Source organism: Erythrolamprus reginae, chromosome 2 (assembly GCF_031021105.1).
Source record: "Erythrolamprus reginae isolate rEryReg1 chromosome 2, rEryReg1.hap1, whole genome shotgun sequence".
Classification (NCBI taxonomy): domain Eukaryota; kingdom Metazoa; phylum Chordata; class Lepidosauria; order Squamata; family Dipsadidae; genus Erythrolamprus; species Erythrolamprus reginae.
This window is the reverse complement of record NC_091951.1, coordinates 304,857,702-304,871,880: the sequence shown is the minus strand read 5'-3', so window position 1 is coordinate 304,871,880 and position 14,179 is coordinate 304,857,702. Positions and strand designations below refer to the sequence as shown.

The 14,179-nt window shown below is 41.9% G+C and overlaps 1 protein-coding gene across 3 annotated transcripts in view; it reads right to left on the bottom strand.

Moving 5' to 3' along the window:
* Positions 1-14,179, bottom strand: part of KIAA0825 (KIAA0825 ortholog) — a 187,923-nt gene that overhangs the window by 39,430 nt on the left and 134,314 nt on the right. The window lies entirely within an intron of this gene.

Below are 14,179 nucleotides of genomic sequence, written 5' to 3'. Positions count from 1 at the left end.
AAATGGTCTCATCTTTATCAAAACTCACTTAACATTTTTTTCACTTAGCAACATAAATTATGGACTTAATTGTGATTGTAAGTCAAGGGCTATATATTCACTTGTAACATAAAGGTATTCTGTTTTGCTAAATTTGTTATTTATCAATTTTAGTTCTAAGATTGATCGTGTGCTCCAGATGGACTATCTTGTAACAATGAGCCCTTCCCCAATTAATGATGTGAAAAATTGTCTGGAATTTTTGGAAGGTATGAGCTGTAAAAAAAAACAAAAAAAACAGTGCCCACCTGATTTTGTCAAAGGCTGAAAGAATGAACATTTTGCAAAATTTGTCTTGAAAATATAAACATATATATCTTTAAAACAACAAGACAATGCAATGACTCCCAAAAGGCCTTCAGTGTCGTGGGAAGAGCTCAATTAGGATCAGCCCGCGTGAGCTGAAATGAGACTAACCATGGAGGTCGATGGAACTGGGCTACGAGGAGACCTTCATAACGAAGTTAACTTTATTAGAAAAGTAAAAAATGATTATAATGCCTGGAGCAGGCAAAAGCATGTCTTTACATCTTAAAGACTAGAATAGAAAGAAATGTCTGCTAGCCTTCTCTTCCTGTGTAGGAAAGGAAGTGAGGAAAGCAGGGATGCATCATAGAAAGGGAGGAGCTACAATAACAAACAAGAGTTAACTATTTAACTACTGGATGTTTCTATATGTCTTTGGAGGCTGTCAATCCACAGCATGACATTCAGATAGCACTAAATAGAAAGAAGGCCAGCTTGTTCTACTATACTTGTCAAATTGGCATAATGCTTTGTACGGTAGGTACATGCATGCAATGCTGATGCCAAAAGAATATGAATAACCAAGAACTAGTGTTAGATTATTAAAAAAATGTCTACCATTATGGACATCCTTACATACTCTGCCACATACCAATGACGTACAAGAAACATTCCTAAGTACCCTTTTCACAGAAAATCCATAATGATTACAGTCATTTCCCCCCCTACTATCTCAGAAAATGAGTATCTTACACCCTCCAAATGGTTTCAAGAGATGAATCAGTCTCACCTTTCACAGAGACTAGCATGATAACACTTCAGCTTGGCATTTACCATGCTTTCTGTCTTTCAGCTTAAAACCAAGTACAGTTTCTCCTACATAGCATCCTGATTAAACAAATTAACTATGGCACTGACTACAAATGTACACACTAGTGCTGGAAATGAACAGATACAATGGCCAAGTCTGTATTTAGTTTTAATTAAATTCCATTCTGTAGCTCAATTAATCCCCATCTCCAAATGTCAGCAGGACTTAAGCAAATGGAATGACATCTGCTGCACTGTATATTGACTATAAAACCTTCACTACATGATACAGCTCTGGAAGTATACCAGGAAAATGAAATATTTTTACTAACATATAGATATGTAATATGAAAACTCAAAGGAATTTTAACACAACAACAAAGGACTTCTAAAAAGTATGAATTACTTCTATCATTAATATAACAAGGCAACATAAAAAGAATAATTCAGAACCAGATAAAAATAAGTATTAAAATTATTAATTATTCATATTCAGCTTCTGCAAAATGACATTGTTACTGTCAAACATCATGCCATTCTTTGGAAATATCTGGGAGTAAAAAGAATCTTACTGGTGGTGATACAATAAACTTAAAACCTTTCTAATAAATTACTTTTTAAATAAACATAAAGTTAATGTTTTACCATCTTTAAATCCAAAGTAGTGTCTTCTAAAATGCAAAAGTTATACAGTGATACTTCTACTTAAGAACGCCTCTACTTAGAACTTTTCTAGATAAGAATCAGGTGTTCATGATTTTTTTGCCTCTTCTTAAGAACCATTTTCTACTTAAGAACCTGAGCCCAGAAAAATTTCCCAGGAACTTTGAGAGCGGCATGAAGGCCTGGACAGTTTACATTGATTCCTATGGGGAAAATTGCTTCTACTTACAAACGTTTCTACTTAAGAACCTGGCCACAGAACAATTTAAGTTCTTCAGTAGAGGTACCACTGTATCTTGGAATTATATTGATGCTATGCTAGTATACATAAATTAATGTAAATCATATTTATAGCAACAGTTGTCAAATTTCAAATTAATAGCTCTTTTTTCATTGAGACTCTTGAGTTGATACAGATTTGAAGAATATGTAGCAATGTACAAAAGCAATATGATAATTCTAAAGCAGCTTTTCTCAACATATTCTATAGACCTATAGTCTTCAACTTTTAGAGTTATATAGCAGTGTTCTTTGGTAGGGTGTAGGAACTGAAGCTCAACAAATCTGAAAGAAACAAAGTTTGTTCTGGCAATAACTGACTATTTATAATTTCCTGACAGTTAGAACAATTAATCAGTGGGTCAGCTTGCCTCTAGAAGTTGTGAATGCTCCAACACTTGAAGTTTTAAAGATGATGTTGGATAACCATCTGTCTGAAGTATTGTAGGGTTTCCTGTCTAAGTAGGGGGTTCGGCTAAAAAACCTCCAAGGTCCCTTTCAACTCTGTTGTTGTTGTTGTTATTATTATTCTCTTTTATTCATTAAGCATGAAACTCAGTTAACTGAACATTTAAAATGTGTCAGAAATACCATTGACTGGTGCTAATGGTTGATACGGGTTGCTGCCAGTGTCCTAGGTATCAACCAAGTATCCTTTTAAAATATATGATGTTCCGAATAGTGCAGTTTTTTGCAGTTCTGCTGGTATTATTGCAGGAAGCTGCAATTTCCTGAAGTGTTTTGTGAAATTCTTGGACAAGGTACGATGATAATGGGTATCATGGAGTTTCAATGGCCAGATTGCAATATTTCATAATTTTTTCCAGTTCTTTTTCTTCAATTCTGGCATCTCCTTGTACAGCAATATCAATAAACTCTACTCTTCAACCCTCAACAACTATGATATCTGGTTTGTTGTGTTCTAAATGACAATCTGTCTGTATTCAAAAGTCCCACAAGATCTTCAGCATCTCATTTTCAGTAACTTTTTCCACTTTGTGCTGCCTTTGTGGTACGTCATATTTTTTACATAATGACCAGTGGACTAATTTAGCAACTCAATCATGTCTAATTTCATAATCAGTTTGTGTGCTTTTGTTGTACTCACATATTAAGTGGTTAACAGTTTCAACTTTCTCCTTGCAAAGTCAACAGTTTGGATTGTCAGTGGATTTTTGTATCTTCGCTTTCATGGCATTATTTTGTAGTGCTTGTTTTTGAGCAGCGAGTATTAAACCTTCCATTTCTTTCTTGATGGTTCCCGTTCTAAGCCATGCCCATGTAAGGTTGTCATCACATTTTCCTTCAATATTTTTCAAGTGCTGTCCATGCAAAGCTTTGGTTTTCCATCTATTTAATCTGGCATTTAGCTGTTTTCCCTTATATTATGCCTTGGTTTCTATTGTTTTTATGTTTTCTGTTATCACAGCCTGCAGAAATGTTTCTCTACTTTGGTTCACATAATCATTCAAAATTTGTTTTTCTTCTTGTACAGTTTGATGTATTTGTAATAGTCCTCTCCCTCCTATTATTCTTGGCAGGTACAACCTGTCGATGTCACTTCGTAGATGTAAAGTATGATATATATTCAAAAGTTTGAGCGTTTTCTGGTCCAGGTTTTCCAGTTCAGCCAAAGTCCAGTTAATGATTCCAACTGAGTAGTGTATCACTGGAACTGCCCATGTATTAATGGATTTAATTATGTTTCCAGCATTCAGCTTTGATTTTAATATTTTAAAGACCCTTCTCTTTGACCTTTCCATTCAAGGTGTTATCTATTTCTAATACACTTAGGTATTTGTAACTATCATCCTTTGCTAATGCTTTCATTATGCTTCGATTTCCCAGTTCTATTCCTTCTATTTTTTTTCATTTTTCCTCACTGCATGGATAATATAGCACATTTTTCAAGTCCAAAATTCATTTTGATCTCACTGCTCAACAGTTGAACTTTGTTGAGTATTGATTTAAGTTTGGTAGAGTTTTTGCATACATTTTTAACTCATCCATGTAGAGTAGATCTTGTTTATTTTACCATGTTGCCTTGAGATTTGGTATCCCAGTTTTGTGTTTTATTTATTTTATTTATTATTTATTATTTATTTTGTTTTGTCAAGTACATATTGGTAGTATGCAGAGATATAATAATATTTATATACATGATTCCAGTAAAAGAGAAACATTAGAACAATGGGACGGAAGGTACTCTGGTGCACTTATGCATTTTTTTTAATATTGTATTTCTCTTCATTGGGATAATACTATTAACATAGCAAACCCTAACTTCAGCAACGTATTTTAAATTGTGGACTAGCAATTGTGGACTTAAACGTGAGCTGAAAGATATAACCTAGGTACCCTGGTAGCTTCAAAATGTTATTCAAAGAATACTCATAGACTTCCAGCGGTGAAGTCATCGCACCGGGAGGTAAAAGAATAGGGCCCTGCTCTTTTTTAAAAGTTTTTTTATTTTTCTCCATATTAAAATCATGCACATCACATATACCTTCAATACAAATCAATAAACATATATTGTCTCCTAAATACAATAACCTAAATTACATTCCAATTTTACTTTTCATCATTCAGTCCGTTTCGATCTTTCCTGTCTCCACTCCCCTCTATAACCTACTTTCTTGCACCTTCTCTCCCCTTTTCTACTACCATCTCCCTCCTTTTTCCTACTTTCATCTTTATTTTATTGGGGCCTTTTCCCCAGGTTCGCCTGGTGCACCAGTTGTGGCCCTATCTGGACAGGAAGTCTTTGCTCACAGCCACTCACGCCCTTGTCACCTCGAGGCTCGACTACTGTAATGCTCTGTACATGGGGCTACCTTTGTAGAGTGTTCGGAAACTGAAAACTTGCAGAACTCAACCATGCGAGCAGTCGTGAGCCTGCCCAGGCATGCCCATATCTCTCCAACACTCCGTGGTCTGCATTGGCTGCCAATTGGTTTCCAGACTCAATTCAAAGTGTTAGTAATGACCTATAAAGCTCTACATGGCATCGGACTAGATTACTTGTGGGACTGCCTACTGCCATAGCGACCAGTCCCAGCGACCGGTTAAATTCCACAGTTGGCCTTCTACAGGTCCTGTCAACTAGACAATGTTGTTTGGCGGCACCTACGGGAAGAGCCTTTTCTGTGGGAGCCCCAGCCCTCTGGAATCAGCTCCCCCAGAGATTCATACTGCGCCCACCCTCCTCGACTTTTGTAAGAGTCTTGACTCATTTATGTCATCAGGCTTGGGCTGATTAGATCTTGGTCCCTGGCCAACGAATGATTGTATGATTGTTGTACGAATGGGACTGGGGCCATTAAAATTTTAACATCTACCTGGCCTATGGATGAATGTGATAGGATGAATGTGGATTATTGGTTTTTTTTAATATATTGGGGTTTTAGAATTTAAATTAAGCTAAATTCATATATGTTTTTAGTATTGAGGTTTTTAGAGTGTTGTAATATTAGATTTCTTACATGTTTTATATTTACTTGTTGTGAGCTGCCCTGAGTCTCAGGAGGAGGGCGGCATAGAAATCTAATAAATAAATAAATACTGTAATAGGAATAATCTGTAATACAATCACTCTTCTTTGTTGATTAAAAAGATAATTTCAAAATAAGTTGAGGGCCAATATAAAAATGGTTGAAGTAATTTTTCAAGCTGCTTCAATCCCAGAGAAAACTATACCTAACATTTTCCATCTGCCTGTACTTAATTAATGGCAAGAAAGCTATTTCCATGTGCAGTTTCATTGAACAATACTGATAAAAGTTTTAAAGTTTCTACTATTTTCATTAAAGACAGATTAGCAAGATGTATGTGTGTGTGTGTGTATCTGTAAAGTTCAAAAACTTTTAAAGTTTTACACACTTACATATCACCAAAAATACTTTTTTGTGTGACCACCTGTACATAGGCACGATATAGCCACGTCAACTTTTCTTTTGTCAGCAAGCACTTTAAAGGCTCCTGCATTTAAGATGTACCTGCTACAAATCACTCAAGTGAGGTTTCTTTAAACATTGTGTTCTCTGAATGTAGTACCATAGTTTAATCGAAATAATCCAAAAAGAAAACCTCCTGTTGATTGAAGTTTGTTTGGATTTCTGATTTTGTATAGAGGAGACATAATTCTGAATTCAAATAACACCTTCATCTTAAAATAAACTAGGGAGAGCAGTTTACAGCTGCTTATGAGAAATCATCAGATGTGTTTTAGATGAATCAATTTTTATTTTTACTGTATTGTACACATTATGTTAAGAGGTAAGACATATATCTGAACCTGTAGAATGGTTTAACATAGTGGTTTAACAAGAGAAACTAATGATACAGCAAAGGAAATGTTTAGTAATAGCCTCTGAAAAAAATATTGGACATATGAACAGATTACGTAAGGAAGCTATTTAAAAATCTTATTCTGCTATTAGAAATGCCCAGGGTAATTTTAAGTTCTGTCATTTCTAAGACTTGTATGGAATCAGATATTGTGAATTCATCCTCTGTGCCTAATTCTAGTTATTTGCTAGCAAATTATATATTTACAATGATTCATTGAGCCAAATATAATTGACAGGATGTGAAATGGAATTATTGATACCATTGAGCCTAGGCTTATATATGATTGCATCAAAACGTTTTCAATATAACTAAACATCAGAATTCTTATATGCAGTATTTTAAATTAAGTTTTGGGAAAAATCAATATTGGTATCTGATGTTTTTAGTAAATACTCATTTTTATTAACATAAATTTATCCTTCATAAGCCATATTTTGCTTTCTTAGTGTTACTCAACCCACATTATTGTCTATTATCTAACTTTTCTTAATTTCATGGGATTTCCCATCTCAGCAAAAAAACAACTTAAATTACTTGTCCTGTTTTGACTTGTCTGGTTTTGAATCCGAACTGGAAATGGTCACTAGGGCTACCAATTAGTATACCTGAGACGGATTTTATATATATACTGTTATTTTTTCTCTTGATATAAGAAAAGCTACAAAGTAAAATAGTCATAAACTACCTGTTGCTTTACTCAGAAAAATAAAGTAACACAGAACAATTGCATTTTATCACAGTTAGAAGATGAAAGGGCTGTATCAACAGTCTCTGAATGTTAGTACTACCAATGTTTCTATTTTTGATTTCTAAAAATTGTCCCAAAGCTTCCTCTGATGTTACTAGTATAAAATTGCAGGTAATGAGGTAAGGAGGCACTCTATGGTCTTTGTATGCCAAAATGAAGAAAATTAACTTTACTGTTAAAATATTAGATTGGTGTTACAGACAGTAACTAAATTTGACCAGTTGTTATATAAAACTGGAATCTAAAAAAAATATCCTATAATTAGAATAGAATAGAACAGAACAGAACAGAATAACAGAGTTGGAAGGGACCTTGGAGGTCTTCTAGTCCAACCCCCTGCTTAGGCAGGAAACCTTACACCAGACAAATGGTTATGCAACATCTTCTTAAAAACTTCCAGTGTTGGAGCATGCAAAATTTCTGGAGGCAAACTGTTCCACAGATTAATTGTTAAATTGTCAGGAAATTTCTCCCTGGTTCTAGGTTGCTTTTCTCCTTGATTAGTTTCCAGCTATTGCTTTTTGTTCTACCCACAGGTGCTTTGGAGAATAGTTTGACTCCCTCTTCTTTGTGGCAACCCCTGAGATATTGGAACACTGCATCATGTCTCCCCTATTTTATCTTTTCATTAAACTAGACATACCCAGTTCTTGCAACCGTTCTTCATATGTTTTAACCTCCAGTCTCCTAATCATCTTTATTGCTCTTCTCTGTATTCTTTCTAGAGTGATTATTAACTGAATAATAATTAACTGAATAATAGTGAACTACTATATTTTTCAGAGTTTTGGGGGATGAAAATAGGGGAAAGTACCTGCTTACCATATATTCATCTGGCTAGGGTGCTTAGTCTGGTCAGCTTCATTTTTTTAATCCCCTGGTTAAGGGTTTATATTTTTTTGTATTCTGAGAAAGTAACAATGAAAGAGCTTGCAAGCAAGTAAGAAATGGGAACATCATTAGCACCTGGAAAGAAACAGCCTGAGCAAGTAGAGCAATGGAAAAAACCCTGCAAAGACTTAGGGCTTGGAAAATATTCTTCTTTGCAGAGAGTAATAATGAAAGAGCTTGCAAGCGGGTAAGAACTAGGAACATTTTTAGCACCTGGTTAGGACTGGAAAGAAACTTACTCAGAGCAAGTTAGAGTAAGGAAACATACCCTGTAAAAACTTAGGGCTTGGGAAACATTCTCCATAGAGAGTAACAATGAAAGAGCTTGGGTACATTAATAGCACCTGGTTAGGGATGGAAAGAAATATCTGGAGCAAGTAAAGCAATGAAAAAAAAAAGTCCCACAATGACAGAGTTACATTCTTGACAGAGAGTAACAATGAAAGAGCTTGGAAGCTGGTAAAAACTGGGAACATTGTTAGCACCTGGTTAGGGCTGGAAAGAAACATTTGGAGCAAATAGAGAATGAAAAAAAAAATCAAAGACAGGATTTGGAGTTCATTCTTAGCAGAGATTAACAATGAAAGAGTTTGCAAGTGGGTAAGAGCTGGGAACATTGTTAGCACCTGGTTAGGGCTAGAAAGAAACTTACTCAGAGTAATGAAACAAACCCTGAAAAACTTAGGGCTTGGAAAACATTATTCACAGAGAGAAACAATGAAAGCGCCTGCAAGGTATGAGCTGGGAAGAAATGGGGGGGAAATGTTACATTCCTTGTATAAGACAGACCCTAATTATCAGCCTCTTTTAGGGAGGAAAGAACCGTTGTACATACCTGAACGGTCTTCTCGATGCACTGGAAGGAGAGTCCAACATGGGTAATTCACCAATCTTATTGGTAGAGACTGAGTTAATTTAAATATTTAAATATGAGGTAGTCACCGCCCCTTAGCAGCCCCCAATACCTCAGTTTTAAAAACGAAGCCAGTTTAAGGAAAACCTGTTTATTGAACAATAACCATATAACCTCATAACTGTTTAACGTGCCTCCCAAACTCCGGCGACCTGGCGAAACAACCATGCCGGGTGGGTTTGGACTCTCCTTCCAGTGCATCGAGAAGACCGTTCAGGTATGTACAACGGTTCTTCTCCACTGCATCTGGAAGGAGAGTCCAACATGGGATATGCCAAAGATTACTGCCCATGGGAGGGAAAAGGCTGAGCTACGGTCGCAGGAGTTGAACACACTTGCTGCAAAACCCGTCTCCCAAACGAAGCTTCCGCCGAAGCTATTGAGTCCAGTTTGTAATGGCGTATAAAGGTGGTAGGAGACGCCCACGTAGCCGCCCTGCAAATGTCCTCTATGGACGCCTGAGTACTCCAAGCCACCGAAGTGGCTGCACTTCTAGTGGAATGCGCTGTCACCCCGGTCGGTGGTACCTGTGACCGGGCTTTGTAAGATTCCTCAATACAGTCTTTAAGCCAGCGACTGATGGATTTAGCTGACACTGCCAGACCCATTGATCGCTGACCAAAGGACACAAACAGCCGCTCAGATTTCCTGAAATGTCCAGTCCGTCTGATGTAGATTTTCAAGGCCCTCCGAACATCCACCTTGTGCCATCTCAGCTCGAGAGGGTGCTGTCCATGCGTGCAAAAGTCTGGCAATACTAACTCTTGAGCCCTATGAAACCCAGAATTGACCTTGGGGATAAATGTAGGGTCTAACCTCAAAACCACCCGATCAGGGTGGAATACACATAAATCTGCCCGCGTAGACAGGGCTGACAACTCCGACACTCTGCGTGCCGACGTAATTGCCACTAAAAAGGCAGTTTTAAAGGAAAGCAATCGTAGTGGAATCGTCCTCATCGGCTCGAAAGGAGGGGCTGTCAACGCCTTGAGTACCAGGGAAAGGTCCCATGTAGGGAACCTATGTACTGGAGGCGCATGGATGTTAATCGCGCCCTTAATAAAATCCCTAATCCAAGGATCCTGTGCTAGGGAGCGAGCGTGGGGTACCCGGATAATGGTTGCCAAAGCAGCTAAATGCCTTCTCAAGGTATTCGGGGCTAACCCTTTCTCTACCCCTGACTGTAGGAATCGTAAGATTGACACCACCGAAGCCTCCCCCGGATTAAGGTGGTGATCCGAACAAAACTTACAGAAAGCCGCCCAAGTAGCCTGGTAGAGTCTTACCGTTGACGGGCGACGTGCTGCCTGAATGGTGGAAATAACCTCGTCTGGCAAGGCTTGCTGTCTCAGACCCGCCCTTTCAAGTGCCAGGCGGTCAGTTTGAACCACTGAGGTTCCGGATGGCAAACTGACCCCTGAACTAACGCTACCTCGGGATCTGGAATCCTCCACGGGGGAGACACCGATAGGGCTACTAGGTCTGCAAACCAAGGCCGTCTCGGCCAATAGGGAGCTACCATTATTATCTCTGCCCCCTCCCGAATAGTCTTGTCTAAAATCCTTTGAATAAGACACGTCGGGGGAAAGGCATACAGTAACCCCTGGGGCCATGGTGACCACAGAGCGTTGACCCCTTCCGCCCCTGGCGTCGGAAACCGGGAGAAAAACCTCTGCAATTGGGCGTTTGCTGGGGTTGCGAAGAGGTCCACCAATGGAAGACCAAATCGTAGCACTATCTGCTGGAACAGGGCAGGGTCCAGACGCCACTCCGAAGGATCCAGAGTGGACCTGCTCAGCCAGTCCGCCTGCACATTGCTGGTCCCGGCAATATGCTCCGCCGTAAGAGAGGCCAGATGAGATTCGGCCCAATCGAAGAGGTCCGTGGCTTGAGCCATGAGGAGATGAGATCTTGTACCTCCTTGATGGTTCAGGTGGGCTTTTGTGGCCACGTTGTCCGTCAGAATCAGGACATGCCTGTCCTGAACCCAGGGAGCGAAGGCCAGAAGGGCTAAGAAAACCGCTCTGAGTTCGAGAACGTTGATATTGACCTGGGTTAAGTCCTCCTGAGACCACAAGCCCTGAGCCATATGAGGCCCCATATGGGCGCCCCAGCCCGACAAGCTCGCGTCTGTTGTGATGATCACACGCTCGTGGCTGCGAAGAGGAGAACCCTGGGTCAAAGCTGGGGACAACCACCATGCCAGCGACTGCTTGACCGAAGCTGGGAGTCGCACCTTTCGGTGGGAGTGACTCACCTTGTCCCTCTGGGCCGGAAGTAGAAACCATTGGAGGCCCCTCATATGATGGCGAGCCCAAGGCACAATTCCTATGGCTGAGACCATAGTCCCTAGTACCTTGGACAATGCTGCCAACGTAATCTGCCTTTGTCGACGAAGGCTGGTTACCAATCTCCGTATATTGAGGACCCTCTCCGGTGTTAGCGAGACCGTGTCCTCTGCGGTGTCTATGATGGAGCCGAGGTGTTGGATCGATGTGGTGGGATGAAGATGGCTCTTCTCCACGTTGACCGTGTAGCCGTGCCTCTCCAGAGTTTCCCGTGTTAGCGCCAGATGGTGTTGCGCTTGGACCATAGACTTGGACATAACGATTATGTCGTCCAAGTATGCCATAACTCTGATGGACTGGGACCTTAGATGTGCTGTCAGAATGTCCATCAGCTTCGTAAATGTACGGGGAGCCGAAGATAGACCGAACGGCATGGCCCGATACTGGTAGTGGACCCCGTTGAGACAAAACCTGAGGTATCGACGATGTGCTGGCCAAACCGGAACATGCAGGTAAGCCTCTTTGAGGTCGATAGAGGCGAGAAGATCGTTGTGCCGAACAGAGGCCAAGATCGATTGTAGGGAGTGCATGCGAAATCTGCGATACCGAATGAAAGTATTCAGGAGTTTCAGGTTTAGGATAGTCCTGAAGCCCCCTGATGACTTCGGCACTAGGAACACAATGGAATAGAACCCTGTGCCCTTGGCATGCTCGGGCACCATCTCTATCGCTTGGATCTTGAGAAGATGTGTTATCTCCAGTTGCAGATGACGTTGTTTGGTTGGGTCTCGAACTAGCGGACAAGTCACAAATCGGTTTGGCGGGGGCTGCAGAAACTCCAGGCGCAGTCCTTGTGATATGGTTGCTATAGCCCATTTGTCGGTGGAGGTACTTCTCCAGGAGGCACTGAATTTTTGAAGTTTGCCTCCTATGGGCTGAAAGGCAGTTAAGTCATTTTGTGCGCCTGAAGCCCCTTTGGTTTCCTCTGAATGGACGCCGAGCCTGCTGGAACCCCCTGGGCCTATCCTGAAAGGCCCCACGGTCCCCTCGAAAGGTGGGCTGGCCATACTGGGTCTGTGTATACGGTCTATTGCTCTGCCCAGCAGACAAGGATGAGTCCCACCGAAATGGCTGACGTCGATTGTAGGGATTAGGCCTACGCTCCTGGCGCCGATATGCTCTAGGCAGGGTCTTCCTTTTGTCCTTATCCTCGATGAGGACAGGGTCCAAAGCTTCCCCAAAAAGTTTTTCCCCCTGGTATGGAGATGAGGCCAAGTTCCACTTGGATTTGAGGTCAGCTGGCCAACTACGCAACCAGAGGAGACGCCTAGAAGCCAAAGTCGTTGCCATCCCACGGGCGGAAAATTTAGCTGCGTGGAGGGTGGCATCCGCCGAAAACTCCGCCGCTGCCAGCAGCTTACTTATGTCCTGGCGCAACCTGCCGTCCTCGGGTCCAAGGCGGGATTGCACCTCCTGCAGCCACATAATAGAGGCCCGACTAAAAAAGGAAGCTGCGGTGGCTGCCCGAAACCCCCAGCTGGCCATTTGATGGGATTTTCGCAGCAAAATCTCCGCCTTTCTATCCTCAGGTTTCAAGCTGTCGCCTGTCTCTGAGGGAACCAAGGCCTTTGATATCAAAGTCATTACAGGCTTATCTATGGGAGGAAACTCCAACAGCTTTTCCATGTCCTCATCCAGTGTATAGAATTTCCTTTCTATAACCGAAGGACCCTGTGCTGCTGCAGGGGCTTGCCATGGACGTTTAAGACTTTGTCGAAATATGTCAGATGATGGTACATGCTCAGTTTCTGGCTGGGGTTCCTGAAATAACACAGCAGATGGCTTAGGCCCTTCAGAGGTGTCTGCTGCTTTAGTGGAACCTGGCAAATCCGCCACCTGTTTTGCCTTATGCAACAGTAGTTTGAATAAAGGAGCTTTAAAAAGACCAGCAACTACAGGTTGGTCTGGTGGTGTCTCATCATCAGAAAAGTCGTATTCCCTTTCTGCTTCCTCCAAGGGTGAAGGATCCTCCATCCAAGACCCCCCACCCGAAAGGGGCGGTGCAGCCCACAGGTTTTTGGGCTGAGCTGGACGGGGGTGAGGAGTAGCCTGATGCACCCCCGCTGCCATCCCTTGAGTATATACATCCGATATGAGGCCCTGCAGGGCTGGTGACAGTTGCTGCCAGGTGTCTGGTTGCACCCTAAGCCCAGCTGCAGTGGGCGTGAAGGTGGCTGAAGGAGCACTCCTCACTGAGTGGGCAGCAGACCCTGGCCTCGCTTGTAATCCCGCCAAAGGAGCAGGCCCAAAGGGGACCTGTCTATCAGGTGACCAGTCCCTGTCTGACAAAGTCTCAGATGGTTTCCACCCAGATTGTGGGGCAGGCTGATCCCTGGGCTGTGGTAGCAGCTGTCCCGAAAAGGAAGAGGGGTTCCCTGGTGTCAAAAGGGCTGCCTCTAACTTCTGTTCCAACGCTTTTATCCTCCTTTCTGCCTCCTTGAGGGAGGAGGAAGAAGCCTGGGCCTTAGACTTTTCCTTAGGCTTTGACTTGCCTTTATCCACAGGCACTACAGAAGGGGACGCCTTGTCAGGGGTTTTATCAGCCATATTTACTCACAAGTCACACTGTTGATATTTATGCAACGAAAGACTGCAGACACGTTGAGAATAAATGCCACTCGGTAACACGATCTCAACAAAATGGCGCTAGGCACTTCAGAAGTACACGCCTGCGCAGTTAATTTGTTGGTCGCGCCCTGTTGCTAGGGCGGAGAGCAACTGTCACCCGCTTCAGGAATGGCGGGCGCGGGAATTAGTAGCTCAAAATGGCAGCCGCCGCGATCCCAATCGCCGTATATCCCCCTCAGGAAAACATATTCTAGTGAGGAGGTCAGCCCTGCAGCCTTGCAGCCAGGTCCAAATGAGCCGATCTGAGCCTTGGAGGAATCGGCG